The sequence below is a fragment of the Pristis pectinata genome, chromosome 20 (genome assembly GCF_009764475.1).
Source record: "Pristis pectinata isolate sPriPec2 chromosome 20, sPriPec2.1.pri, whole genome shotgun sequence".
NCBI lineage: Eukaryota > Metazoa > Chordata > Chondrichthyes > Rhinopristiformes > Pristidae > Pristis > Pristis pectinata.
This window is the reverse complement of record NC_067424.1, coordinates 21,819,864-21,826,411: the sequence shown is the minus strand read 5'-3', so window position 1 is coordinate 21,826,411 and position 6,548 is coordinate 21,819,864.

Genomic DNA, 6,548 nt, shown 5'->3' with positions numbered 1-6,548 from the left:
GGAAACTGTTCAATAGAGATGGGAATACTCAGCCTCTGGAGAGAAAAATGGAGGTAATGTTTCAAGTTGATGACCTTTGACACCAGACAGAAAAAGTAAAAGATTAAGAAGGTTCTGAAAGCCTCCATGAAAAATTTGTAATGTCCCAACTGATTTGTGGGAATCTGGCCCATGACCAGATAAAGTGTACTTGATAGGGCATTGAGAACATCGAGTCCATTCATCAGGAGCACCCAGAAGCTCAATGTTAATAGTGAAAAGCAGGGCATCACTTCCCAAAGTAGTCACTTGCCATGCCATTGAGCACCACCTGCCCCACCTGAGGCAAAGTCTGCAGATCCCACCAGTCAGCTCTGAATTTGTGGAATTGCAATCAAAACAACTCGTCTTTGACTGCTTAAGAAGTAGGGGAAAAAAAGTTGAGTGAGCAGTGCAGAGTGAAATGAAAACAGCAGATGCTTAGCAGCAGTCCAGTAAGTGTTTGTGGAGACAGAAACAGAGTAAAAATATGGGTTGATTACCAGAAATAGCAAAAGTTGGAACTAACACATCAATCACCCTCAAAATATTGCATGATACCATATGATCACCTTTTATTCTTCTAATAAGTTTATGCCCAACCTTCTTTCATATGACATCTTAGGAAATAATTTATTGAATCTTCTAAATCATTAGTTGCCTCTAATGCAAGTACATCTACAACTATGGATATGAGAACTGTATGCAAAACTCCAGGTGAGGTCTCACCAGTGTCCAATAAAGTCCGATCAAGACTTCCCTACTTTTAAACTCTGTACCCTTTGTAATAAAGACCAATATTCCATTAGCCTTCCTGATTATTTGTTGTTCAAAATATGAAATTACAAAAATTAATTAGATTGGCATCATGGTTGGCACAGATATATTGGCCCTTTGGCCCACTATGTCTGTGCTGACCATGATGCCAATCTAACTAATCCCATTTGCCTCTATATGGTCAGTATCCTCTATTTCTTGACAGTTCACAGATCTCTCTAAACGCCTCTTAAATATTGCTACCATATTTGCTTCTACCACTTCCCCAGGCAGAGTATTCCAGGCACCTACCACTCTCTGTGTTTAAAAAAAATAACTTGCACTCTTCAAACTTCACCCGTCTCATCTTAAACCTAAACCTTGTAGTATTTGAGATTTTCACCCTGGGAAAAAAGACTCTGACGACCTACCCTATCTATGCCTCCCATAATTTTATATACTCTTGTCAGGTCACCCCTCAGCCTGTGATGCTCCAGAGAAAACAATTCAAGTTCGTCCACCTCTCTTTATAGCTAATATACTCCAATCCAGGCAACATCCTGGTGAATCTCATCTGCACCCTCTCCAAATCCTCCATATCCTTCCTATCGTGTGGCAAACAAAACTGCACACAATACTCCAACTGTGGCTTAACCAAAGTTTGTACAGCTGCAACATGACTTCCCAACTTTTATACTCACTGCCCTGACTGATGAAGACATGCATGCTATACACTTTCTTTACCACCCTATCCACTTGCGATGCCACTATCATGGAGCAATGGATTTACACTTCAAATCCCATTCTACATCATTGCTCTTAAGGGTCCTGCCATTTACTGTATGTTTTCCTCTTACATTTGATCTCCCAAAATGCATCACACTTGTCCATCTGCCATTTCTCCAACCAAATTTCCAACTGATCTACATCCTGCTGTACCCTTTGACGACCTTCCTCACTCCTCCAAAACTCCACCAGTATTCCTGTTGTCTACAAATTTACTAATGAGACGCCTATATTTTCATCCAAATCATTTAGACCTCTGTTGTTTGTGACCTCCAGTCAGGAAAAACATCCTTCCACCAATACCCTTCTATGACCAAGCCAATTTTGTATCCAAATTACCAATTCATTGTGGATCCCATGTGACTTAATCTTCAGGACCAGCCTACCACAAGGGACCTTGCCAAATGCTTTACTAAAGTCCATGTAGACAACGTCCACAGACCTACCATTATCAATCATCTTCGTCATGTCCTCAAAAAACTCAATCAAGTTTGTGAGACAGGACCTCCCATGCATAAAACCATGCTGACTATCCCCTGTAAGTCCATGCTTTTCCAAACGTGAGTAAGTCATGTCCCTCAGAAGCTCCTCCATTAATTCCCCTACCACCGATGTAAGGTTCACAGGTTTATAATTTCTTGGATTATCTGTTGTTCTTCTTAAACAAAGGGACAACCTTGGCTATTCTCTAGCCTTCTGAGACCTTGTTTGTGGCTAAAGAGGATGCAAAGCTCTCTGTCAAGACCCCAGAAAACTCCTCCCTTGCCTCCCTCGGTATCCTAGGATAGATTCCTTCAGGCCCTGGGGACTTAACCACCTTAATGTTTAGCAAGATACCCAACACCACCTCCTTGTTAATATCGATATGCCCTGGTACATCAACACACCCCTCCTTGGTGAATACTGATGCAAAGTACTCATTTAGGACCTCACCCACTCCCTCTGGCTCCGTGCATAAATTCCCTCCTTTGTCAGAGTGGATTTACCCTTTTCCTAGCTAGCTCCTAATATTAATATAAAATACCTTGGAATTCTACTTAAACCTACTTGCTAAAGACATTTCATGGCCTTTTTTGGCCCTCCTAATTCCTTGTTTAAGTTCTTTCCTGCTTCCTTTATATTTCTCAAGGGACTTGTCTGAGTTCAGCTACCCTTTGCTTCCTTTTCTTTTTTGACTAAACTTACAATGTCACACAACATCTTTTGTCATCCATTTCACTACATTTAAATAATAGTTTGCTTTTTCATTCTTCTTTCCAAATTGGTTGTCTCACATATTTCCACATCATACTGTATCCATCATCGTTTTGCCCACTCACTTAAACTCTCTATATTCTAATCCACCTATCTTTGTATCAGTGATAAATTTAGCTATAGTAAACTAAGTCCCTTTATCCATGTCATTTATATAGATAGTAAATAATTGAGGGTCCAGTACTGATCCCTGCATTAGTTAACTAACTATTGATTGTCAGTTCCAAAATTACCCATTTATCCGAATTCTCTGAAATAAAAATAGAAACACTGGAAAAACGCAGGTCGGATAGTACATGTGGAAAGAGAAACAGTTAACATCTGAGATCTTTCACCAGAACTGAGAAAGAGAGAAATAAACTCTGTTTTCTGCTAACCATCCCCATCTCCACACCAATATATTACCTTACTAACTCGTGCACTCTAATCTTGTGCTGTAACCTCTTATGTGCCACCTTATCAAATGCCCTCAAGAAATCCAACTACATCTACTGGTTCCTCTTTATACCCTGTTTGTTGCACCTTCAAGGAACTGTAGCTAATTTTTCAAACACAACTTCTCTTTTATAAAACTGTGTTAAATCTGCTTGATTGCCATGTCCTGCTATTATCTTCTTAATAGTAGATTCCAGCATTTTCCCAATCATAGTTGTTAGGCTAACTGGCTTATAGTTTCTGTCTTCCTCCTTTCTTGAATAATGGCCTTACATTTTCAGTCCTGCGTTCCTCTGACCAGTCCAAAATCCATGGAATTTTGATAGATTACAACCAATACATCCACTGTCTCTGCAACCACTTTCTTTAGGATTCCAGGATGCAGATGGTCAGGTGCAGGGGACTTATTGGCTTTTAGCCCCATTAGTTTTTCTCTAGTAATGGAGATTGTTCTAAGTTCCTCTCTTTCTCTCACATCTTGCTTAGCTACAGGGATGTTTTCAGTGTCTTCTACTATGAACATTGAATCAAAATAATTAGAATCTGATATATTTTTCTATTATCCATTTTTAATTCTTTAGTCTCATCATTAAGGGCCCAGCATTTACTTTAGCTAGCCTCTTTCTGTTTTATGCCTTTGCATGCTTTTGCTATATGTTTTTATATTTTTGCTCATTTACTCTCATGCTCTATCTGTACATAGACTTCTCTAGGAACAATGTCTATGCAGGGTATGCTTCACTAGGAGCTTATTGTCACCTCCTGCAACTTTGCACATAGGTTCACACATATGCTTGCTTTGCCCAAGAGGTTCAAGGTCATGATCACCCTCAGCTTCCTAGCTTCAAGATCATTCCAAGCTGCCCCCTTTTATCTCAAGACACATCTCACAATTTATTGCTACTTGTTGCAATATAGAGGTCACCGTATGTACTTATGTACATTTTTCCCTTAGCTGGCACAAGGATTTGCTACCATTGGTATTGGTTTATTATTGTCACTTGTACCGAGGTACAGTGAAAAACTTGTCTTGCATACTGATCGTACAGATCAATTCATTACACAGTGCAGTTATATTGGGTTAGTACAGAGTGCATTGACGTGCAGTAGTACAGGTAAAAGCAATAACAGTACAGAGTAAAGAGTCGCAGCTACAGAGAAAGTGCAGTGCAATAAGGTGCAAGGTCACAACAAGGTGGATCGTGAGGAGGTGCAGAAAGCACAGTCATGTGGTCTTACTCTTCACAGAGACCTCCCTGCAAATAATCTTCTCCATCAGCTTGTCCAGGTCCTTCTGGACTCCTGGGAACACTCTCCCTCTCTCCTCCCATAATTACAACAACAGGAGCTGAAAGACTGCTGTTTGAACTGTGGTAGGTAAAGGCTAGCTCCCAAGGTCATCGAATTATAGAATACGGAAACAGGCTCTTCAACTTGACTCATCCATGCCGACCAAATTGTATACCTGAGCTAGTCCTGCATTTGCCCATATCCTTCTAAACCTTTTCTATCCATGCACCTGTCTAAATATCTTTTAAATGCCATAGATGCAAGACTAATTGGCAGCAGCTATAAGATCTTGCAATAGAACAAAAGCTATTGCATATGCTGAAACTGACACAATGCAGAGTTACACTGGTAAAACCTGACAACAGTATTCTGGAGCAATGCACAAAAAGTGCTGGAGGAACTCAGCAAGTCAAGCAGCATCCCTGGAGGGAAATGAACAGTCGACGTTTCGGGCCGAGATGAAGGGTCTCAGACTGAAGCGTCGACTGTTCATGTCCCTCCAAGGATGCTGCCTGACCTGCCGAGTTCCTTCAGCGCTTTTTGTGTATCGCTCTAGATTCCAGTATCTGCAGAATTTTTTGTGTCACAGTATTCTGGAAAACAAACAATAACAAAATGACACACTTTATGGGAATTATACAGTGTTATGATGACAGGTGGCACTGTTTCAGCACAATTATGAAGGAGGAAAGTGTTTTCTAGGATGAGGTTATTCAAAACTCTTCTTGCCCTGTTCACCATTACCCTTGCAATTTGTCAAGCTGGCGGTGGATATGTATGGAATATCTCAAGTTTGCCAATACACAGTGGTACAGCAGTTAGCGAGCCTACTTACAGCTTCAGCAACCTGGGTTCAATCCTGACCTTGGATGCTGTCTGTGTGGAGTTTGCATGTCCTATCTGTGACTGTTTCCCCAAGTGCTCACCTTCCTGACACATCCCAAAAATGCATGTGGTGGTAGGTTAATTGTCTACTGTATATAGTCCACTCACCTATAGTATAGGTGGATGGCAGGATAATTGACGGGGTAGTGGAGTGGGGGGGTGGGAGGAGTGAGTTGATAAGGATGCAAGGTGGAAAATACTATCGGTGTAGATGGGTGTTTGATGGCCGGAAAGAATCATAGAGTTGTATAGCGTGAAAACAGGCCCTTCAGCTGACCATGTCCATGATGGCCATTAAGTCAAAACTTTACCCCTTTCTAGCCTTTGACCAATAGTCTTCTTTGTCATGGTGCTTCAAGTGCTCACATAAATATTTCTTAAATGTTGTGAAAGGATCTGCCTGCACCACCCTTTCATGCTCTGTGTCATAGATCTTAACCATCTTCTGGGTGAATTTTTTTTTCTTCAAATCCTCTCTAAATCACCTACCGCTTACCTTAAACTAATGCCCTCTGGTCATAGACAGCTTTGATAAAGAGAAAAGTTTCTCACTACCTAACCTATTTATGTCCCTCATAATTTTGTATTCATCAATTATGATGCCTCCCCACCCCACTGCCCACCCCACCACCCAGCCTCCTCCACTCCAAGGAAAACAAATCCAGCCTATTCACTTCTCTCCTCATAGATGAAACGCTCCATCCCAGGCAGCATCTAAGTGAATCTCCTCTGCATTCTCTCCAGTGCAATTATATTCTTCCTACAGTGTGGTGACCAGAACTGCACACAGTACTCCAGATGTGGCCCAACTAATGTTTTATATGGTTATACCATAATCTCTCTTCTCTGATAATCTGTGCCTTGGCTAATGTCCCACATGCCTCCTAAACCACCTTACCTACCTGTGCTGCTATCTTCGGTGATCCTCGGACATAACATCAATGACCCTCCATTCCTCAATGCTTTCTAGGGTCTTACCATTCATTGTGTATATCCTAGCCTTAATAGTCATCCCAAAATGCATGACGTCTCATTTTTTCAGAATTAGTTTCCAGCTGCGATCACTCTGCCCATCTTACTAACTCATCAATATCATTCTGTAGCTGAAGACTATCTTCCTCACT